The sequence below is a fragment of the Telopea speciosissima genome, chromosome 10, assembly GCF_018873765.1.
Source record: "Telopea speciosissima isolate NSW1024214 ecotype Mountain lineage chromosome 10, Tspe_v1, whole genome shotgun sequence".
Taxonomy (NCBI): domain Eukaryota; kingdom Viridiplantae; phylum Streptophyta; class Magnoliopsida; order Proteales; family Proteaceae; genus Telopea; species Telopea speciosissima.
In genome coordinates this window covers 46,841,434-46,866,298 of record NC_057925.1, presented here as the reverse complement: position 1 = coordinate 46,866,298, position 24,865 = coordinate 46,841,434, and the positions used below count along the sequence as shown (strand labels likewise).

Genomic DNA, 24,865 nt, shown 5'->3' with positions numbered 1-24,865 from the left:
AAAAAAAAAATTCAGATGGTCCAATTAGACCAAATTCAAATCAGTTCCTGTTCTAAAGTATAGGTGGTAATCAGTTGGTTTGGACCGATTTCGGTGTGAGAATGAGTGAGTCCAAAACATGATCGATCCAACAAGGGTGCATCGGTTCCGATTTGGTCTGATCAACAAGAATTTCTAGTCGAAGGCCTTGTCTAAGGTGATGAATAACTCTTCAAAAGTTGAGGATGCTCTGTTGTTCAGATCTCCTTAGCAAGTTAAGGTGTAAAAAAACACTTGTATATGACATCCTTCATCAAAATATGAATTGTGGAAAACAAAGGATGACTTACTTGATCAATGGAAAATAAGAAGGAAGAACAACCATAATAGGGGTAAGTAAGAGAAGTGTTCTCACCATAAGATAATATTGGGATAAGCTAATGGGGAAGGCTATCTACAACTAGGGGGGAGAGAGGGTATATTTTTGGCACAATACGCAATCCAATCTATCCCTTGACCTCCTGGGGGCATCCACTCAACTGACAAGCCACCAACCAACCAAGCTAGCGGTTGTTTGCAACTTTTTTACCCATGGTTCATACCCATCAATCGAGAGTATTGTCCTCTAGAGCCGATCCCTAGTCATATCCACATTACAAAACATCTTTTAAAGTCTAATTAGGTGATAGCCCCAATATTAAAACAAAGAGAGCAAAAGAACTTTATTCGAGATACCGGACGAGGAGAAATGACTGCCCCTCACCCATGAAAGTTCAAAATCCTACCCCTGTCGATGGCCCTATAGATGACTGCCCCCCACCCATGAAAGTTCAAAATCCTACCCCTGTTGATGCCCCTATAAATGCCTCAAGGTGCACTCCCATTGGCCCCACGTTGAGGCAGGGGCCACATTCCTTGACAGAAAATTCTTTCCCTAATAAAGAAAGAGACATATAAATTGAAGGGGCGCTGTTCTCTGTGCTGCAGTGCAGGCTGCACCCATGAACATGGGGATAGGCGCAATGACCACCCTGCCCCCTTCACAGGCTGCCCATGTGCCTGGGCGCGGCGTAAGCACAGAGAACATTCTCCCTAAATTGAATCATAGTTAAATTTGGACCATCGGTTCAACAAAGGTGAACAAAAAACAACTAAACACAAAAGAGATTTAACAAAGAGAAACTAGAGTTCAACCAAGAAGAACAAAAAACAACTAAACACAAAAGAGACTAGACAAACTAGGCTGGCCTCTTCTTCTCTTCAATCTCCTGCGGGAAGGAATTCAGATCTGCATCAAGGATCATAATCAATTGCTACTCTGGAAACTGCTTAATGACAATGGCAATCCTAGATTTGAGATCTGCTGCTTGCTGTCTCACCTTCGCACTCTTGGTAGTCAAGAGCAACTCTATGCTACCATATATCACGGGAAGATAGGGTTTCACTCTAAGCCCAAGAGCCTTAACCACTGCCTCAAACCCATTGAGCATAACGTTATCTTCATCACTGGTCTGCTGTTGTAAAGCATATAAGCTTCCATCCATAAGCTCCTCTTCCAAACGATTATTAATATCAGAAGCACCCAAGTTCGTAAGAACCTTCCCAATTGTCTCCATTACCATCCGCCTATATGGTTCACTCTCATCTTTAAGATCCTCAAATAATCTCCCTATTATATCAGCAGCACCAACTTTGTTTGCAATCTCCACAGTTGTATCTAGCAGTTGCCTATAGTTTCTGGGATCCAGTGCCATCGATCTAACCCAGAAATTAGGAAAGAACTCAGGTAAAATCATAGTACGAATGTAGTCAGCGTCTAATTCTGTGTTCATACACTGCTTCGTGAGGGACGCGAGTTGTTGCTCTATCTTCTCCCTCTCTTCCTCGTCTATGGATGCCATGTTTCCTTCTCAGAATCGTTCTCACAAAAAAAACAGAGGTTACAAAACCCTAGGATAAGGATTTTAAATCGTCAAAAAACCCTAAATCTTCACTTGTTGCTCCCACGGGAACTGCGAATTCAATGGAAGAGTCAGTAAACAGATTAGGATATCAATTACCGACTGGTAATGGAGACATAACAAAATTGATTCATATTAGGATTCAAGATTCAGGAACAGAGTTTGAAATTGAAACTCTATAACTCAAAAACTAAAACCCTAGGCATGAATAAACAAACCCGATCGCTCTCTTTCTTCTCTCTTGAGCTCTCCCTTCCGAGTTACTTGAGATTATGACGATGACATTTGCGAACTATCTATATGATAAAGTCGGTTATCTGGCTAGCCGTCTGATCAAGATTAGCTTTTTTTTGTTTTTTCTAATCCTGATCAGATGGCTAGCCAGATAAAGATTAGCCACGTCACATTGAATGAATTGGTTCCTCTCTATTTTTATTTCTTTTATTTATCAAATCACATGGTAGGGAAAGGTATCTAAGAGTATTGTGAAAGGGAGTACTAAAAAGGATTTTTATCCCCTCAACTCCTAATTTTACAATTTCGGTCAATTATCCCCATAAAATCATGATATGTGGTATTTTTCAATCCAACGGTCATGAGAATATCCAATCTTAACCCAACCCCCAACCTCCAGCACTAACCTAACCCAATCTCTCTCCTCTCTCACTCTTCCCCTTCTCTCCCTACCTTAGTTTCTCTTTCTTTCTTCATTCTTCTTTCTTCTTCTCTGGAGAACACTACAGTCATGGACGGTGTGTCCATTCTCTAAGAGTTTTTTGACTTTTCAGATGGATACGCCATTGGGTTCAAAATGGCCTCTTGTATGATACACAAGTAGAATTAGATTTTGAGTGGAACTTCAGTCCTATTATCTTAACTAATTTGATTTACGAGATGATCCCCAAATATATATGCAGCTTGGGTTTCCTCTCTTTGAACAGTTGAAGCTGCAACTATGACAAATCAATGGTCATGATACCTCCAATATTCACCGGGCCAATCAACGGCCACCACGTGTCACAGGGCGACCCGCTCCAAAACCAAGGGGAACGAACCGGGGTCCCAGCACCCAGGCACTGCCTCACCTAGGCGCGGCCACACCCAGGCGCGGCCACACCCTGGCGGCCTCTCACCCAGGCGCGGCCACACACCCAGGCGCTGCCTCACCCAGGCGCGGCCTGCACCAAGGCACAGCATCATGGGCACAGACGTGAGGTGGGGGCTACTCACCTATGACCCGATCGTATCGCTACAGACTCATGTCACCACCAGGACTCTAGGCCACCGCTTAGAAGTCACGTCACCCAGACGGATTCAAGCACCAATGACGTTATCACCACACACGGGTATCTATCCACCAAGGATCTTGATACCACTAGGACACTCCCTCCCGCAGGGAGATGGTCAATCAGGATAGAACCCCGTTACCCAGGGCCTCTATCCACTCAACGGCACAATCGCCATCAAACTGGGACTCTCCACACCGCCATACACTACTATAAAAGGCAAGGTACACAACCCCATCAGGGGAGATCAAAACTCATACTGACTAATCACTATTCATCTATTTGCGCCAGGAGATCTAACTTTGGCATCGGAAAGCCCTAGGCCGGAACCACACCGGTTCTCTCTGTTGACCCCTTGGTCCACTTGCAGGTGATGGCACTCGCAGGACCGCTCGACGATTTCTTGACACAACAAATTGGCGCCGTCTGTGGGAACGACGCTAGCCATTACAGCTACTAGCTCGCTTCCATATTCATTCAATGGCACGAAGGAAGACTACCACCAACAACAACGGAGCAAGGAATGGATCACCACCCCCAGAGTGCTCTCACCGCAAAGCCAACGACAAGGACCATGTCCCTCTGGAGGAAGAGATCCCCCTTAATGACCAGTTTGTGGTCGACGAGCCCAATAATGACGAGGTAGACGATGCGATGGTGGAGGTGATACCTAACCCCAATGCTCCAGCCACTGTGGGTCAGATCAACGACCTACAACGACAGATCCTAGATGAACAACAACTCTTTCGAGAATACTTGACACAGTGTGCGACGTCTCATCGTCGAAGGACTTCACCATCAGCAAGGGTGGAGTCCGTACCTCGACAAGAGCCGAACCCTAGGAGATCATCTCCCAGGAGCGTGAGATCAGAGAGTTGCGCGACAGGCAACCCCCACTCCGCAGCGGGGGGAGCCTTCCCAGCGTCCCAGGAGAACAAGAGACCTCTCACCACGGTCAGAACGTGGGAGGACACCAACACCCAGGGCGAGGGTGTCTAGCCCGCAGAGATCGGTCCGGAGGTCTGTGTTCGACGGACGACTTGAAGAAGGTCACATACCACGACGAAGCCAGACCTACAGAGAGGAAAGCCCCTCAACTTCACGACAGGGGTCATCACGACGTGACCATTCACCATCCCGCCAACACTCAACGTGGGAGGGGACATCCAGGAGAGAGCGTGAACGGGGTGGCAACGAACGTCCGGCCAGGCTTGAGGGACAGTCACGGGACGAGGAGCTCGATCAAAGACTCCGCGACCTGGATGAGAAGCTGGAAGGGTTGAAGAAGCAGACCAAAGGTGAGGCACATTCTATACCCAGACAACACCCATTCTCGATGGAGATCATGTCAGCCACGCTACCTTCCAGGTTTCGACTACCCACCTTTGAACTCTACAGTGGTACCACTGACCCTAATGACCACATCAACTACTTTAATGGCATGATGACGCTGTATGGTGGGTCGGACGTGGTCTCCTGTCGGGCATTCCCTGCATCCCTCAAGGGAGCAGCCACATTATGGTTCTCCAGGCTACGACCGAGATCTATATGCTCGTTCGCAAAGCTATGCGAACAGTTCGTCACCCGTTTCCAAAGCAGCGTCAAGTAGAAGAAAACCACCGTCAATCTACTGAATGTGGTGCAGAACCCTGGGGAATCTCTTAGGGAATACATTACCAGGTTCACCAAGGAGTCCCTGGAGGTTCGAGACTTGGATGACCAGACACAACATGCAGCCCTAGCAGGAGGCATCAGGGATCTGGACCTGATCAAGGACCTGACACGTCATGAGACCAGGACTATGAAAGAGCTCCTCGAGCGGTGCAACGAGTTTGCAAATATGGGCGAAGTACTACAAGCTAGAACGAAAATAATCGAAGCCAAGCCACAGGACAACAAGAGGTCAGCACCTGATGACCGCAAAGAGGGTAAGAGGTCGAGGATAGAGCGTCGACAAGAGAAGAGCGACCGCCCATCTAAGAGGACAGTCCGCCGCCCAGAGAGAAGTGAGAGGGCAAGCACCCCTGAGTTCACACCACCAGGTCCCAGATACTCATGCAGATCCAGGACCGTGACCTACTCCACTGGCCACGACCCATGCTAGCAGAACCAGAGAAGCGAAACCCTAACAAATATTGTCTCTTCCACAAAGAGAATGGGCACGACACAGAGGAGTGCTATCAATTGAAGAGAGAGATAGAACAACTGGTAAGAGCAGGAAGCTTGAACAAGTATGTGAAGGGGAGACGTGACAACCTCTCAGACCAAGGAGATAGAGGTCGCGACGGAGACAGAGTGGAACCGAGATGAGAAGAAAGAAGAACAGATCGACAAAGAGACCGCCCAGAAGAGCGGAGAGATGCAACAGAACCTAGTGGCACCAAGGGACCTCCTATCCTCACCATACTTAGAGGATCGGGGCAAGAGTCCACCAGAAAAGCTAAAGCTTATGCCAGGTTCGTGGGAGTGGCAGAGAAGCCAAGCAAGATAGCCAGGACCGAGGCGGTGATCTCCTTCTCGGATGAAGACCTAGAAGGACTAAACTTCCCGCGTGAAGATGCTCTGGTAGTACAGGTGGAGGTAGCCAACCGACTGCACATGCACGTGGTACCGATAGACACAGTGCGTCGTTGACGTACTCTCCTTGGACGCCTATCGGCAGTTCGGGTTTGGGGACGACCAGCTCAAACCAGAGCCCACTTATCTCCATGGATTCTCAGGTGCCACCGCCTCCATCAGAGGTACCATAGAGCTACCCATCACCTTCGGGGTACACCCTCAACAAGTAACCATCATGGTGAATTTCATGGTAGTCAAATCCGTGGTATCCTTCAACGGCCTCTTAGGGCGACCATCACTGACAGCCCTTAGAGGAGTTATATCACCACTTCACCTGAAGATGAAGTTCCCCACCGAGAATGGGGTAGGCGAAGTCCGAGGAGATCAGAAGAAAGCAAGGGAGTGCTATGCCACCTTCATGAAAAAGAACAATGGTAACACCCGTGGAATGGCACTCTGCCTAGAGAGCATGGTCAGTGACCAGAGAGATGAACTGACAGAGAGAAGGGGAAGGCCAGTGGAAGACCTCATCCCATGGCCCCTCAGCCGGGACGACCCCTCCAAGGTCGTTCAGGTCGGCTCGCTGCTAAGCAAGGAACAGAAAGAAGGGCTTGGACACCTCCTCCAAGCGAACATGGATGTCTTCGCACGGTCGACCTCCGACATGTCGGGAATACCACGTTCCATAGCGGAACACCGACTACATGTCGACCCAACCAGGAAGCCCGTTCGACAGAAGCGGTGTAACTTCGCCCTTTATCGACAAGCAGCAATCAAGGAGGAGGTCGAGAAGTTAAGCCGATCAGGATTCATCAGAAAGGAGAAGTTCCCAACCTGGCTCGCCAACGTGGTCATGGTACCAAAGCCAAGTGGGAAATGGAGGATGTGTGTCGACTATACCGACCTGAACAAGGCATGCCCAAAAGATGAGTACCCACTGCCCAGGATCAACCTACTGATCGACGCCACCGTCGGCCATGAGATGCTGAGTTTCATGGATACCTACTCCGGATACAACCAGATCCTCATGTATGAGGATGATGAGTCTTACACCGCATTTCGGACGGACAAAGAGAACTACTGCTACAACATCATGCCGTTCGGGTTAAAGAATGCAGGGGCCACCTATCAGAGGATGGTCAACAAGATGTTCGAGGAGCAAATCGGGCGCAACATGGAGGTATATGTGGATGACATGCTCGTGAAAAGCATCCACACCAACCAACACCTGACCGACCTAGAGGAAGCATTCACAGTACTGAGGAGGAACCAGATGAAGCTAAACCCTGCAAAGTGTGCCTTCGGTGTAACGTTCAGAAAATTCCTGGGGTTCATGGTCTCAGTCCGTGGAATAGAAGCCAACCCATCCAAGATCAAGGCCATCCAAGAGATGGCACCTCCTCGGACGGTCAGGGAAGTGCAGAGGTTGAATGGAAGGGTCGCCGCCCTTTCCAGGTTCGTGTCACGATCAGGTGATAAGTGCTTACCATTCTTTAAAACGTTGAAGAACCTCCGAAGCCCTAAAGATTTCACATGGACAGAAGAGTGGCAAAAGGCGTTCAGAGAATTGAAGGAGTACCTAGAGAGCCCACCACTGCTTGGGCGACCAGAACCTAACAAAGAGTTGCAGCTCTACCTGCCGCCACCCTGTCATTGTCGGTAGATCTTTATTGAAGGAAGAAGACAAAGTCCGAGAGGCCCATCTACTACATCAGCCATGTTACGATCGATGCAGACCAGGTACACTAGGATCGAGAAGGTAGCCTATGCATTGGTAATTGCAGCCAGGAAGCTACGACCATACTTCCAAGCCCATACCATCATAGTCCTCACAGACCTACCCCTGAAGAAGATACTGCACAAGCCGGACGTCTCCGGGCGATTGATAGCATGGGCGGTGGAGTTAAGTGAGCATGACATCAGGTTCCAATCAAGGATAGCCATCAAAGGCCAGGCTCTTGTAGATTTCATTGCAGAGTGTACCCTATCTGAGATCGAATCAAAAATAGGGGAGCCCGAAGAGAAGGATCACGGATCGTGGGACATGTTCATGGACGGGTCGAGTAATGTAGCGGGAAGCGGCGCTGGTCTCATATTAACCAGCCCCGAGGGATTTCGTATCCAATATGCTCTCCGATTCACCTTCCAAGCATCCAATAATGAAGCAGAATACGAGGCATTACTAGCTAGACTCCGGGTGGCCAGAGCCATCCAAGTCACACACCTATCCACCCAGAGTGACTCCCAGCTCGTGGTGAATCAGGTGAATGGAGAGTATGAGGCGAAAGATGATAGGATGGCATCATACCTAGCACGTACTTAAGCATTGATCGAGGGTTTCGTGAAGTTCAAGATGGTTCGAGTTCCCGACGCCCTATCCAGGCTAGGCAATGAGGAACTCCGAAATTTGGCTAGCGCAGTCTATGTTGAGATCCTGCATGAGCCAACATATAAGGAAAAGCAGGTTAACGAAATCGAGGAGGGACCTAGCTGGATGGACCCTCTACTCAACTACCTCCAGAATGATGTCTTACCAGAAGACAAGGCCGAGGCAAGGAAGATCAGGATGAGAGCTGCGAAGTACACCGTCCTAGACAGGGTACTGTACAAGCGGGGGGCAACAGCACCACTACTCCGGTGCCTAGGACCCAAAGGGGCAGAGTATGCCCTAGCTGAAGTCCATGAGGGGATATGTGGAAGCCACATGGGGGGACGAGCCCTAGCCTACAAAATCCTCCGTCAGGGACAATACTGGCCACGAATGCAAGAGGAGGCCATCCAATATGCCAAGAAGTGCGAGCAATGTCAGTTGTTCGCCCCAGTACCCCATCTACCCGCCACCAAGCTGACATCAATCCTCAACCCCATACCTTTTGCCATGTGGGGACTAGACATCTTAGGCAACTTCACCGGCAAGGAAGCGAAAGTACCTGGTCATCGCGATTGACTACTTCACCAAGTGGGTCGAAGCTAAACCCTTGGCCAAGATAACAAAGACAGAGATGGAGAAGTTCATCCGCGATGACGTCATCTACAGGTTTGGGGTACCACGGATCCTCGTCTCAGACAATGGCAAACAATTCAACAACCCTAAATTCCAAGCATTCTGTCACAGCTACAACATCGACTATCGGCCTATGTCGGTAGCATATCCACAGGCCAATGGTCAGGTAGAGGTCACCAACAGAACACTACTGGAAGGAGTCAAGAAAAGGCTAGAGGGAGCCAAAGGAAAGTGGGTCGAAGAGCTACCAAGCGTCCTCTAGGCATACCGGACTACAATACGGACACCCACAGGAGAGAGCCCATTCCCCCTAGCATATGGCACTGAAGCATTGGCGCCAGTAGAGGTCTGCGCCATGTCCCATAGGGTTCTGCACTTCAACGAACGTACCTATATCGACGGACTACGGATGAACCTAGACTTTATAGATGAGGTCCGTGAGAGAGCACTACTAAGGAACGTCGCCTACTAGCAACGTACTGCCAGGTACTATAATGCCAGGGTCAAGGAAAGGCTATTCCACCAGGGAGATTTAGTCCTACGGAGGGCAAGTGCATCACAGCCATAGAAGGCAGGGAAGCTGTCACCCAACTGGAAAGGACCCTACATAGTCTCCAAGCAGATACGTCCAGGGACCTACCGCTTGAAGACTCCAGGAGGCAAGAAGGTAGACCGTACCTGGAACTCAGAACATCTGAAGAAGTATTACCAGTAGAAGCAAACAGCTCCATCAAGAGTAGCCATCAAGAGTAGCAGTAGTGGTAGTGATAACAGCAATAGTAGCAGTAGCAGTAGACGACATCACTGTTTCAAGGTCAATTTGAATTTCATTCAAAATAAAGAGATGTTTCAGGAATACTTGTCTTCTTCTACCACTCAATCGAATCACTGCCACTACATCAAGGCGTCATGCCACCCTAGAGGCTTTATGCCTAAGGCAACATGCCACCACTGAGGCTTTATGCCTAAGGCAACATGCCAACACTGAGGCTTCATGCCTAAGGCGACATGCCACCACTGAGGCTTCAGGCCTAAGATGTCATGCCACCACTGAGGCTTTATGCCTAAGGCAACATGCCAACACTGAGACTTTATGCCTAAGGCAACATGCCAACACTGAGGCTTCATGCCACCACTGAGGCTTCATGCCTAAGGCGTCATGCCACCACTGAGGCTTCAGGCCTAAGGCGTCATGCCACCACTCAGGCTTTAGGCCTAAGGCGTCATGCCACCACTTAGGCTTTATGCCTAAGGCAACATGCCACCACTGAGGCTTTATGCCTAAGGCAATATGCCACCATTGAGGCTTTATGCCTAAGGCAACATGCCAACACTGAGGCTTCATGCCTAAGGCGTCATGCCACCACTGAGGCTTTATGCCTAAGGCATCATGCCACCACTGAGGCTTCAGGCCTAAGGCGTCATGCCACCACTGAGGCTTCATGCCTAAGGCGTCATGCCACCACTAAGGCTGTATGCCTAAGGCGTCATGCCAACACTAAGGCTCTACGCCTAAGGCGTTAACCCACCAAGGTCCGAGGATCACCAAGGCACGACGCCACTACCAAAATCCCATGACTATCAAGGGTCAGAGAGCATCAACGCACAAACAATCACCGAGAGACAATGCAATCAAAGAGAAGCAAAAGCGATCACATAGAAAAGTCATAGTAGTTACAACTCAAGTTCAAAAAAGGGAAAAGGTTGAGACGTCTACAGGATCGGTACGGTCGTAGGGTCAAGGACCACAGAGTGGTGGGTCACCTTCGACCCAGCAGGAGACATCATGTCCACCTCAAGAAGACGCGTAGCAGCACCCCCCTCAGGCAGGGCAGCCTCTACCTCTGACACTGGAATGCTCTCCACCACAGCTACACTCGAAAGCGCCGCAGTAAACTCAGAGAACCCCAAGACAGAGAAGTCATAATCGGGGGTCACCTCCAGGACACAATCGGCTAAGTCCCGGACCCCTCCCTCATAGGCGGGCTGAAGCTGCGCCTGATACAGCGTCGAGAATACAGAGGACGCAGCCACAGCTCGCTCACCTGTAGATGCCAGCTCTGCCTCATGCCTTCCCCTCAACAAATGAAGCTCCTCCTCCAAGGCAAGAACCCTAGCCAAGCTCTTGGCCGCACCAGTAGAGATCACACGCAACTCCTCAGACACCTCCAGGAGCTTCCCGGATGCCACCGCGAGCTCCCCCGACGCCCTCTACGCATCAGCCTCGGCCCTCTCACGGGCATCGATCTGTCCGTGGAGCTCCCTCTCCACGTCACGCAGGGTGTGCTGTATCTGCACCTCATGAGAAGCGTGACCCTCCAATCGAAGCATCGCCTCAGCAACATGGTGATGGACCTACAATCAACATGGCAAGCGATAAAACAATCTAAGAATAAATGGAGCAATGAACATGACGAGACAAAAAAGGGATAACTCACCAAAGCCATATCATGGTAGAGAGTCTGGGCCAGACAAGCATCGCTAAGCCTCTGCAAGGCCACCCTTGCGGTAGGGAGCCTGCCCCTGTCCATCCACTCCAGCGACACGCCGGCTCCGGCCAAGGTTGAGCCCTCTGGCACGCCTAAGGTGATCACCAGGGACTCATCCAGCGTGGGAAGATCAGTGGCAATACTACCAGAGGAACTCACACCTTTCCCCTTGGAGAGGGGCAATACAGAAGACCCGAAAGGAGCGACAAAGGAAGGCAGAGGCACAGAGCCTGAAACGCCATCATCATCAGGAAAAGTACGGGGAAGGAGGACACGCACACCAGAGCTCGTCACGTGGGCATGTCCTGGTCCACCCTTCCTCTTCGCTCCAACTACCACAGGCGCAGAAGCACCACCAACATCGGTCACTCCAGCAGATGGACCACCCTGGGAAGTGGCCTTCCTCCGCAAATTACCACGGAGCAAACTGAAGTCCGGACGCGTATCCACTGCATAGACCGCCCAACCAATCAGATGACATATACATTCAAATACCAACATGCCAATCAAGTACAAAAGACAGTGCTCTTACCAGGACTCAGCTTCCAGAGAGACAGGAAGGCCTCCGAGTCCAACTCTTGGACGTGGAACGGATCGCGACCCAGGCACAGCTTGAGGGAGTCACCCTCAAAATCACTCAGCTCAAGCCCCGGATTGACCCTCTTGAGGTCAATAACTTCCCTAACAGTCCATAGTGGGCATCGAGGGACCGTGGCAAAAAAGAAGCGATCCCTCCAATACTTCATGTGGCTAGTGATCCTCGTGAGAGGCTCCACAGAGGCATAGGGCCCCTTGAGCACGTGGCGAGCAAAGTGATAACATCCATGGTTCCCCTTCTTCAACAGATAAAAGTGGGAGAATAGGGGAACAGTGGCGGCAGGCCCCAGGTGGGCGAAGAAGACATAGAAACCCAAGATCACCCTCCAAGAGTTGGGCAACACCTGCCCAGGGGTGAGGTGCCAATGCTCTAACACCAACTCGACAAAGCGAGGGATAGAAGGAGAAGGCCCTGGAGAAAAAATAAACAGTAGACAGATCTCATCCGCATGGTGAGAGAAGGCATGCTCGCCAGGCCCAGGAGTACGCAACATAACCTCAGCGGGAATATGGAACTCCTCACGGAGGGAGACCAAGTCAGAAGGTGATAAGATGCTAGCAACAGGGCCCAACCTATCAGCAGGACCGGCGGCTGAGGAGGCCGCCCCAGAGGATCGACGATCCCTACTGGGACCGGAGACACTAGAAGGTCCCACACCTCCATCAATAGCATTAGGGGAGGGTATAGAGGATGGAGTACCCACAGAAGAAGGCGATCCTGGGGAACGCTCCTCTATAGATCCAACCCCGACTGAAGCAGGGCTAAGGTCACCCGGGAACGACATGAAGGACAAGAGAGGAATGAACTACTTACTCAAGAAAGCGATCTCCCAGAAGCTAGCAAGAAAAAATGAAATGAAGGCCACCTGCAAAATATAAACAGCAGATCCATCACATACAAGAAGAAGAAAAGTGAAGAAGCGCGAGGGTCCATCACAACCACGCCGCGGCAACCAAGCGGCCTCATGCCCCACAAGAGCGGCAACCCCGGCCTCGCCCCAGTAGGCGCGGCCACCCAGGTGCGGCCACACCAGCAAGGCGCTGCCACCCCAAGCGCGGCCACACCCAGAAGCGGCCACCTAGGCGCGGCCACCCAGGCGCCTCACCGAGGCGCCACCCTACAAAAAAAAAAAAAAAGAGGGAAAAGAAAGAAAAGGGATCGAACTTACCTCAGGGGGAAGGCGATCGCACGGGGAGGTAGGCACACGATGACAAGGCCACACCACTAGCACGATCAAGTGAGAGACACCACCAAAGGCAAAGCACTCAAGCTAAGCACCACTCAAGCCCTCCCAGCAAACAAGACACCAAGTGAGCACAAAGCAAACACAAGGGCCCAAAATAAAAAAAAATGGATACTAGTCTAGGTGACCCAAAGACAAGCACATGCTGGGCACCAAAAAGAGGACAAAAGACAAAAAGTGGAATGCAAAGGAAAAGTTAAAGGAGACCAAAATGGGAGACAAGCAAGAAAGAGGAATGAGAAGTGAAAGAAAAGAAAGTAAAGGAGAGGGACATATGTCTACAAAATATAAAAGATGAAAAAGTGCAGGAGGAAAGGTTTGAACCCCCAACCTCTCCTACCTCATTACTAGATTTACAGACAAGCCTTGCAAGGAAAGTCTATTCGTAGCGGACCCCTCACTATGTAAAGGCATCTACTCTCTTGGACATCCTATCCCAAGAGAGTGGGGGGCAAATGATACATCCAATATTCACCGGGCCAATCAGCGGCCACCACGTGTCACAAGTCGACCCGCTCCAGAACCAAGGGGAATGAACCAGGGTCCCAACACCCGGGCGTAGCCAGCACCCAGGCGCGGCCTCACCCAGGCGTGGCCTCACCCAGGTGCGGCCACCACTCTGGCGCGGCCTCACCTAGGCGCTGCCACACCCTGGCGGCCTCTCACCCAGGCGCGGCCCCACCCAGGTGTGGCCACACACCCAGGCGCGGTCTCACCAAGGCGTGGCCACACCCAGGCATGGCCTCTCGCCCAGGCGCGGCCTGCACCCAGGCACAGCATCATGGGCACAGACGTGAGGTGGGGGCTACTCACCTATGACCCGATCGTATCGCTACAGACTCATCTCACCACTAGGACTCTAGGCCACCGCTTGGAAGTCACGTCACCCAGACGGATTCAAGCACCAATGACTTTATCACCACACGCGGGTATCTATCCACCAAGGATCTTGATACCACTAGGACACTCCCTCCCGTGGGGAGATGGTCAATCAGGATAGAGCCCTGTTACCCAGGGCCTCTATCCACTCAACGGCACAATCGCCATCAAACTGGGACTCTCCACACTGCCATACACTACTATAAAAGGCAAGGTACACAACCCCATCAGGGGAGATCAAAACTCATATTGAATAATTACTATTCATCTATTTGCGCCAGGAGATCTAACTTTGGCATCGGAGAGCCCTAGGCCGGAACCACACCGGTTCTCTCTGTTGACCCCTTGGTCCACTTGCAGGTGACAGCACTCGCAGGACCGCTCGACGATTTCTTGACGCAACAGGTCACATGACAGACATGTCGTTCCCCCATAGAAGCATCTGTTGCAGCAGCTAATATTTGATAAAGAAAAATGGATGCAGGTTGTGTTATAGGCGGTGCACATAGGCAAATGTCTTTGTGTTTAGGCCGATTCACATTGGATCTGATTCCATACTCTTGATTCAAAAACTTTTTTTTTCTAAAGGGTTTGGGCCAATTCTCTCTCTCTCTCTCTCTCTCTCTCTCTCTCTCTTAAGATCGGTGTCCGTGACTGTTACCGGTCAGAGTGAGTGAGAGCAAGAAAGGCAATGGCGGACTGGGCACCATTTTTTGATAGGGGTACTGCTATTCGTACTCCTCTCACCAGGCTCCCCTTTTAGCTACCAAGGAACAATAGCCATGTGGAATTCGGTAACTTCAAGACCAACGGCAAAGCCATCGTTGTCCATACTCTCATCTTCTTCCCATCTTCACCATCCTTATACTCATCGTCGGCAGCCACCACAAAACCATTTGTTAGAAACCAAGGCAGGGAGGGACGGGGAGGATTGAGAGAGGAGAGAGAATGGGTTAAGTTAGGGTTGGGGTTGGGGTTGGGTTAAGGTTGGATACTCTCATGATCCTTGGATTAAAAAGTACCACATGTTATGATTTTAAGGGGATAATTGACAGAAATTGTAAGTTTAAGAATTGAGAGGATAAAAATCCATACTAAAAGTTGATCCACGCATCACTAGGCCCAACATCGACTTGTTGAAACCCGAGAGACTGATCGATTATTGAACATGACAAGTTCAAATATTGACCGATTAATAATTAGACAATCCCGGTGCAAGGTAGTGGCTCGATGATCGCTTGATCGGAATTGAACAAATAATAATTGACCATTTATAGCTAGATTAACCCGTTTAAGTCCATTTAGCCTAATTGTAAACAGTTTAAGAACGAACTGTGTATAGCTCAATTAGTTAATTAGCACATTTAAAACCCGATTATAGCCTAATTAACCTAAGGGCAAGAGATCTCTGCACAAGCGTCTGGGCCAATGGGTGAGCACACTTGAGTATCTACCTAGGGGGCAGAGGAGTCATCTCACGGTGCCCTGTGAGAGGGCAGAGGCATCATCTCACGGTGCCCTGTTAGAGGGCATAGGAAACACCACCAAGTAGAGATCTTTTTCCATTAACCTAATTACTAGTCTTGAGCCCGATTATGAACTAGTATAAGTGATTGACCGAATAGAAATGTGTCAATACACTTGGCATAAGAGGCCTGATTACCTAAACGACTTTTAGCTAGCCGGTCATGCCAGTATAAGTGATTGGCCGAATAGAAATGTGTCAATATCTTAGCCTAAGAGGCCAAATTACCTAAACGGCTTCTAGCTAGCCGGTCATGCCACTCTTGCACTTTGTATTGACATATTTATAAGTAGTATTGGACTAGTGGTTGGATTCAATATTCATCCATGACGAGCACCAACTCTTTCTACAGTGACTTTGTAGCAACCCAGCTCCCACTATGGTTTGAAGAATTAATATCTGATTATCGATTCATATTGGCATCCACAGAGGTTGATACTGATTCATGGCCAATCTTGTAAAGATGTAAAAAAATTTGGGCAAATATAACGTAACTAGTCATGTGTTCACTTTTCTACAATGAGTTCGCAACGCGGCAACTCCAAACGGGCTTCCAGTTCCTCCCCATCAAAGAAGAACTCGTCATTCACAACCTGGAGAATAAGGCTTCTTATTCACCCCTCCCCATTACCATCATCGCCTAGGTTAATCTCTACAAGTCCAAAAGCTTTTAGGTGAATCATTAATTAAATGAACGAATGAATAATCCACAATTTACTTATGTTTTTTCCCTTTTAAAACTTGCTTCTTAAACATTCTATAAAAAAATATATATATATCAGAAAAAGGTTGGATATGCTAGCGGTATACTGTATGCTAGCACCCCATGTGTTTATCTCTCTCTTCCCCCTTTAAAATGACTCTCTTACCCTTCAAAGGGGGGAAGAGAGAGATAGACACATAGGATGCTAGCATACCCATCCGGGCCATCCCTCTCCCAAAAAAATATTATCCAAATAACCTGCTAACATTGATATGTTTTTACTACTAATCAACCTTGAATGAGGAAACAAAAACAAAAATAAATTAGGCAAGGTGACTTTCAGGAGTAACAGTGGTAAACTGGTAATTGGGCATCAACATCTGGGTAATTGAAGGCCATCAAAACCGATAGAGAAAAGGAGATTGAGAGAGAGAAGGGGTCATAGGGAGGAAGCAAATATTGGGACAAAGATGGAAATTTATCCTCTCAATTGCAATGCACTATGCCCAATGCACCACACTTGAGAATCCAACTGTCCACCCAACATTTGAAGGATAAAAGATGCCATTGCCCATGTTTTTATGGTTGGATTCTCAAGTGTGGTGCACTACGCAATGCACCACACTTGAGAGGTTGAAAATCCGATAAAGATCAATAGGGAGAGATGGGTAGATAGAGAAGGGAAGATATATTTAAATTATTAGTTTACATGATTTTATGGGCGGTTATTGCTCTTAGGTTTTAATCTAAAATTGTTAATGATTATAGACAATTAAATATTTTGTTTATGTGATGTTCTCTGTGCTGCAGTGCAGGCTGCGCCCAGACACATGGGCTATTCTTGTCATTCAAGGGGGAGGGTGGTCATTTCATCCACCCCCATGTGTTTGGGTGCAAGCATAGAGAACATTTGGCCTTCGTTCATATAGTCATGATTTTGTATGTTCTTAAGAATGATAATAAACACAAATGTAAATGTACATATATGTGTACAATAAACTGTATCGCATAGGAGTTTTGAAAAGAAAAAACAATCATTTCCCAAAAGACTTCTTGACCTAGTCAAATAATAATTCTTGACCTAACCAAATATTGAAAAAAAATAAAAAAATGTTCACAAGTATCATCCTCAAAAAACCAACAGAAGGATTGGACTCCTCTATGGCGCAGTAAACATCTTGTGGCGTTGCAGAGAAGCTCGCCACCTGGACGAGCTCCCATTTGGACGGTGCAGATTGAGTCTCAATGTCGACATATTCATAAGCAATAGTGGGTACATTCAATATTCAATCATGGCGAACATTGACTCCCCTACAACGAGTTCGTAGCAGCCCAACTCCCACTATGGTTTGAGGAATTGATGTCTGATTATCAATTCATATCAGCATCCTCAAAGGTTGATATAGATTTATCATGTCCGATCTCGTAAAGATATAATAAAAAATTTAGGTGAAAAGAATGCTAACTAGTCGCATGGCTAGCGTGGTTCTTGCACCTAGACATAAACCAATGACTCTATGAACGAAAGACCATTCAACCCGAGTGAAATAAAAAATCCCATCCAAATCAATGCCTTTATGCGCACTTTCATTTGCCCCTGCGCTGGTGCAAGGTCTAGACGACTAGTTAGTGTTCTTTAGCCCATTTATTTAAATTTTGGAGAAAAATAAAGGTAAATCTATTCTATAAAAAATGATACAGGCCAATCTGATACCGTATCCATACCGATTCCTAAATCTCTGGCTCTTGCCTCCCACCTCCCACTGAGCTTCTAATTCCACCCCACCAACGAAAAATTGATTAGCTTTGGCCCCTAAGGCTATGTATGGCAAAGTTTATGTGTTTTTATGAGTATTTCTAGGTCTAGCACAGTTCTATGTATTTCTATGTTTTTTGAGCGTTTCTAGGTCATCAAATGTTATATGGTAACACTAAAAAAAAAATATTTCTATAACTTGGAAACAACATAAACCTGTATGAGTCGCACTTAACAGAATCGTTTCTCTTGTTCACAAAAAATTACATAAAATGCTACCTATGTTGGGGTATACTAACTCCACCTCCATGAGTGTTTTGATGATAACAAACATATAGACAAGGTTGTGTGTGTGGTCTTGTGTGTGTCTCTATGACAACAGGAAAATAAGATGAGGAACTTGAAGACACAAAGTACGAGAAGATAATAAAGAGAAGTTCAAGAACTAACCATTGAAGATCAAGACCATGAAGGCATGACAAAGCTTGACAAGTGTAGAAGACATCAAAAGAGCTTTTGAAGGTCGAAGAATGACATGTGAAGCAAGGAAGACAAAGATGCTTGTGTGCACTCTTAGAACACTCATTGCATACTTATACTTGCATAACTTAAATTAATAAGTACTTACATCACTTAGAGACCTTAGGAGGTTATAAATGAACCCCTCCATGACCCTTAAATATGACCAAATTGGTTGGAAAAAGACCCGGACCAATCCCCTCAGTCAAATGATCGGAATCAAGTCTTGACTGTGATCCGATCTAAGCATCCGGTCGACCGGATCTCAGTACATGCATAGACCGAATTGGGCAGAAGCTTCATGGGTATATTCCCATTGATGATCCGATCAACCGAATCATCGTCCCACTTGATCCGGTAGATCGGACATCGACCGGATGGCCCTATTGCCCTCCAACGGCTAATTTTTGTAACGACTAGAATTCGATTGACCGGATCAATCTTCAGGTCGATCGGATTGGTAAAAATAGAGCCGTTAGAGCACTTTCTGCACATATTTCTTAGACCATTAATGAGCCTATAAATAGAGAACATGTCAGACCTTTTCACCTATTAACTACAGTCCAAAATCCTACTTTTGAGAAAGGTGAAAAGTGATAATTGCTCTCATAATTGAAGTCTTGTCCGCATCAATCAAGAGTTGACTTCAAAGGCTAAAGAACCTTCCCAAGCTTACTCTCTAAGGAATAAATCTTAAAGAAGGTCTTCATTTTGCAAGCATACACTCGCATCATTTGGCACTTGCAAGGAGTACACATCACACTCCTTGCCTAGGTAATTTTACCTTTATTTCTCTTGTATTTAGTTTATGCTTTTAAGTTTGTAAAACATTGGTTGCATTGGCCTATACTGTACTTAGGCATTGCAAAGATCCTCTTATCCTCAAAAGATTTTGGATTCTCTTATCCTTAAAAGATTGGGATTCTCTTATCCCGTGAAAAAATATTGTAAAGGTGTTCTTCCCATAGTTAGCAAAAATGAAAACGGTAATAAAACGGAGTTTTACGGTACAGATTTTAAACGGTAAAAAATTACAAACGAACGATCAAATAAAACGGTCAAAAAAATAGAGAACGGTAAAAAATGAAAAACAGACAGTATGGGTTTTAAACGTTTATATTTTAAAAAAATAGAACAAAAAAAGGGTCACTATTCTCATATAAATTGAGGACTTTTTATTTGAAATACATGCTTCTATTTTCGGTATCCATGCATTGACTTTGAATTGAAGGTGAGATCATGAAAAATATAGCCCTTTGAGTCATCTTTACGTCGATGAAAGAATCAAGCCGATCAGAGTTCAAGAGAGAGAGATATGGTCAGTTAAGTCCAAGGTTGTAAAAAAAGCCAAAAAAAGGGGAACGTGTTTTAAACTTGTTTTAAACGTGTTTAAAACGGGAATGCTTGCCGTTTGCCTTTTTTATCGTTTGTTTGGGAAGCATACTGCAAAACGTGTTTAAAACGGTAAAAAACGAAAACGTGTTTAAAACTCCGTTTTAAACGCGTTTTTGCTAACAATACTTCTTCCCACCTACTGTACTGAAAGGAATGAATTAGTGAATTCTCTCAAGGTTGAGAGGAGTGGACGTAGGCTAAGTTTAGCAGAACCACTATAAATTTGGTGTGTCTTTCTATTTGCGCACTTTGCCTCTATCTATCTTGTTTATTTTCAAAGAAATTTTAAAAAGGACAAATTCACTAGTGATAACCTATTCACCCCCTCTAGGTTATCCAACAACCTACACCGTAATTGATTGTCTCATGTTTTTTAAATCATAAAATGTACAAAAAAAATCATTGCAAACTGAAAAAATAATGCCATATTTCTTTTGGGGGTGAAGGGGTGGGGGTTATAATGGCAGTGACCAACAGGAACAAAATCGCAGTGAATTCATGTAGAATACATATTTCTATTGAGGGTGAAGGAAGTGGGGTTACGATGTTCTTATTTGAGGATTGGCTCAGGTCAAACTTTGTCTTCTCCTCCTCTATGAATTACCTTCTCGCTTCTTGTTCAGAACTGAGATGACCATGTAGTTAAGATTTAAGAGACCTTTTCAACAAGTTTTGAGCAAGGATTTGGTATATCTATGAAAGTCAAATGACCCTTGCCCACATATGAAAATGTATCGAAATTCGTTACATTTAAAAATAAGATAAAAGAGATTAAATAGTATTGGCAATAGAAGTTGAGAAAAAAGAAGAAATCAAACTCGCCTAACATCAGGTTCACTCTCGAATATAGTATTATACTATTATTAGGAAGAGTACTGACATGAAAGAAAAGACCCAAAATACTGGTCATCTCAATGGCACGACCGTTGACATAGGTTCCCTTGGGTACCCACCAAGGATGATTCACCAGAACCTTGGCACCACTGGGAAAGCAAACCAACATCAATAATGCTCTCAAGGGTTGCTGGAAGTTTCCAAGCGTAGACACTTTGAGAACAACATCCCTCAAATCCTCATACAGTCTCTTTTGGATTGGCTCAAAGCTATCATAATCAGAGTCCCAAAAAATACTCTTCTAGAAAGCTGGGAGTGCAACACAGTTCACCAACAGTACTACTTCCTCCAAACCCATCGATTGAGTTAGAAACTTCTGATAAAATCAAAGGCAATAAATAACAAAGAAATGGATTGAATTCGACCATAGATGACCAACTGAATATAGTGGATGACACCTGCATGCTATATTAGGCTAAACGCCAAGGAGCTGCACTGGATAGAGCCCGCCCACATGAAATGGCTATCAATGCCGATTAAAACAGGGACGAATTGAACCCACCATCGAGAAAAGACAAGGCGAGCTTTCTAGGGTTTCCCCCAACAATCCAATCAGTGGAAGCATCCTCTTTAAAGAAATCTCCATCATCAAGCTTACTAGAGGGAGAAGGAGAGGTACCTAGAAGTGACTCAAAAGGATTGCACAAGACGGGTTGTGAAGAACCAAAGAAGATGAGAGGTTGTCAGAGGCGTGGCGAGGTGGGGGTATCATGACAGGGGAGAGAGAGTTGTCAAATGGTCAAATCTCAGAGATCACCTGTAAGGATGAGGCAGCGTGGCCTGATTTGGCTGAGTACAAAGAGAGCACCAACAGAGAGTTGCAGAGGTCGTGGGCGAAGAGAGCACCTGAGTTTTTCTCGGATTTGTAGAGGTCGAGTGAGAAGGTAGTCTTGCGAGTGAAGATTGTGAGGTTTTAGGGCAAAACATCATCTATGTTATGTTTTTCATGGAATCCCAAAATACCCTAGCTAACTTAAGTGGGCATTGTGTTTCTCTGAAAATTGTTGAAGTGTTTCTCTAATGTGAGAAACATGATTTTGGTTTTTTTTGCAAATGTGTGCTAAAAGTGTGCCAAGTGTCCGGTTCGTTTAAAAAAAATTAAAATAAAACTGGACGTACCATATAGTTTTTAATGTGTCTCTGTTCCAAAAAAGCGAAAAAACACTAAAATTGCTTAAAAAGAACGTTGCCATACAGAGCCTTATTTGTGATATTTGTTAGGAAAAATTACAGTATTAGACATATATGGGTTTGCTCTTACAAAATTATCCACTCACTATTTTAATTAACAAACAGGAAGCAGTTTTCTGTCCGTGAGTGTGGCCTATGCCAGCACTCCCATATGTCTATCTCTTTCCTTTTTAAAACAAAGGGGCAGGACTGCCATTTCATATGGGGAGGAGAGAGATAGATTCATGGGAGTGCTAGCGTAGGCCACACTCCCAAACATAGTTCTTTTTCCCTTAACAAAAATGTTCAGTTTTGGGTTTGTATTTACAAAACTAACCAAAACAATGATTTTCCCTTAATCAAGTACATATATATATATATATATATTTACCATTTTACCCCTAATTCCTCCATCCACCCACAACCACCACTGCTGGTACCATCATCATCACTAGGGCTACAATAGGGTCGGGTTGGGCTGGGCTTTATAGAACCCTAGCCCAACCCTAAGTTCCCTTATCTAGGCCCAGGCCCGACCCGACCCTGACTCAGGGCCAGAAAAATCCAACCCTGACCCACCCTCAGGGTCGGGCCTGGTTGACCCTGATTGTCCCTGATCATAGGGAGGGGGAAAGAAATGCATAGGCTGGAACGGGCCGGGGAGAACATTATCAATTTTACATAAAATAACACTATAATAAAATGTATTATATCACTTATTGTCTTCATATAAAATATATTATATAAAATTGTGGGTGATATTTAAAGTTTATAATGTATATATATTATATCAACATATATTTTATAGTATAACTTAAATCAAGGTCGGGCCGGGCTAGGCCAAGCTTAGCCCGAAGCCTCAACCCTAACCCGACCCGACCCTGATTCAGGGCCAAAAATTTCCAGCCCTGACCCGCCCTCAGGGCCAAATATCTCAGCCCAGACCCTATTCGGGCTCAGGGCGGGCTAGGGCGGGTTCGGGCCTACAGGGCCAAACTTGCACCCCTAATCATCACCATCTCTCCCTCTTGCTGACACCTCCTCTAACTGGCCGCAACAACCGCAAACCCTCTCTGCAACCCTAGACCCCACCTAAGACCTTCCTTCTCCTGACCATCTTCCCTGGTAAAAACTACCGCTGTTGCACCCGTTGCGAGCCCTCCTACGAGCACCACCCTCATGCTAGTGGTCACTTCCCTTGCAACCACTGGAAAACGCCTTGAAAACATAGAAAATCCATTTGCCATTTTCACTAATGGAGTTGTGAAATCTGAAATTATTTCCAGTATGTCTTTGTTCCTCTTTTCTTCTCTGTCTACTACCATCGTCAAAGAGAGAGAGAGATGATCAACGCATATTGGCGGTGCTACTAGTGGATGCTTGAGGCTTTTGAGTAATCTAGAAAAGGAAAAATCGTTAGGAGGAGCCATGAGGCGATTGCAAGACTAGGGCTAAGGGGTTTCAGGGAAGTCTTAGGCAGGGTTTCAAAGAAGGGTGGGGTTGCTCATAGGAGTGATGGACATGGTGGTCAGAAAGGTAGGGTAGAGGAAATCAGGGGTAAAATGGTCAAATAATATTCATTGTTGAAAGATAATTACTGGTTTGTCTAGGTTTGTAATCTCAAACCCAAAAATTGTGTGTTTTAGTTAACTGAAACATAGAGTGGTTAGTTTTGTAAATGAAAAAAGTGTAGAATTTTGTAGTTTTTCCTATTTTTTAGGGTAAAGTACACGTACCCCCCTATGATGCACCCAATATTCCTCGTACCCCCCTAAGGCTCTGACAATTCCGCGTACCACCCCTCATAATTCCACGTACCACCCCCACTTTACCCCCTAATGCCAGACAAGTCCAAACCGTTAAGTTTAGCCGTTAAGTGCTAAAATCTTGACCATTTTACGCTTTCTTCTATTTTTATAAATTTGAAAAATCCTAAATGCCCTCACCTATTTGTTCACAATATGAAAAGACCTTTGGGCATTGAATAATCTAAATGCCCAAACTAACCCTGGGTTCATGTAACATGACCCTTTTACCCTTCTTCTTGCTTCTTCTTCTTCTTCTTCCTCCTCCTCCTCCTCCTCCAACCTATAAAACACCCATAACAGAGGAAACGAAGGTCTGGCCTTCATCTCCAGCGAGATTCATAAAAATAAACTGATCTGTTAATAGCAGAAAATTTTTTTCAGTGTTGTTTCAGAGAATTCTTGACAGCAGAATAGCCTACCAACAATAACCCAACAGAAAAGAGGACGAACAGGCTTTCACAGGGGAGAATAGACAAGGAAAAGAGGATAGAGAAAATTGAAGGATTCTGTCAGCAGTATCAGCCACAGAGATGAGGGAGAAAGGAAGAGAGTAGAAATCATAGGGAAAAAATCTCACAATCGATCGATTCCCTTATTAGAACCACAAAATGGTAGGGTTACAGCTTTCGATCGATTCCCTGAAAGCTGTTCCCTAACCATTTCGGTAAAACCTCCTTAGGGTTACAATGACAGTCCAATAGAGGTGACAAAGACTTCCACTTTCTGAGCATTAACCCCAACTCTTAGAAACAGAGATTTGTACACAATCCACTGTAGTTTCTATGCAAATTTATTGCTATCCTAAAAGATATCAGATGAAGATTATTTCTCTCATAATCAGACGTCTTGGTGTGACCTGTCTTCTTCCTTTTCTTCCGATCATCACAAAATTGAGAAATTATGTAGCTCAATGTTGAGTCAGTTCCAAGTTAAAGCCTTATTGTCGTGTGAGATATAGAATCGAACCATAATCTTTGATGATCTTTGCAGTAAAAATTTCTAATAGAAATAAGGGAGGTGAAAGGAGAAACAAGGAAAGATGGAAAGAATCAAGTAACGACAAAAGTTATTGAGCTTCCCTCACTTTCTTGTCTGCT

At 46.1% G+C, this 24,865-nt stretch overlaps 2 long non-coding RNA genes across 2 annotated transcripts in view; one reads left to right on the top strand and one right to left on the bottom strand.

The window, feature by feature from the left end:
• The window catches only part of LOC122642521, a 19,424-nt gene extending 2,659 nt beyond the window's left edge, over positions 1-16,765 (top strand). The window contains exons 2-3 of the long non-coding RNA XR_006330057.1: positions 4,518-4,524; positions 16,752-16,765. This is a non-coding gene — a long non-coding RNA (uncharacterized LOC122642521). The remainder of the gene's footprint in view (positions 1-4,517; positions 4,525-16,751) is intronic.
• Positions 1,391-24,865, bottom strand: LOC122642520. Its single transcript, XR_006330056.1, has 4 exons — positions 24,853-24,865; positions 23,984-23,997; positions 8,372-8,375; positions 1,391-1,979 (listed from the first exon to the last, which is right to left on the bottom strand). It is a non-coding gene; the product is annotated as an uncharacterized LOC122642520 (long non-coding RNA).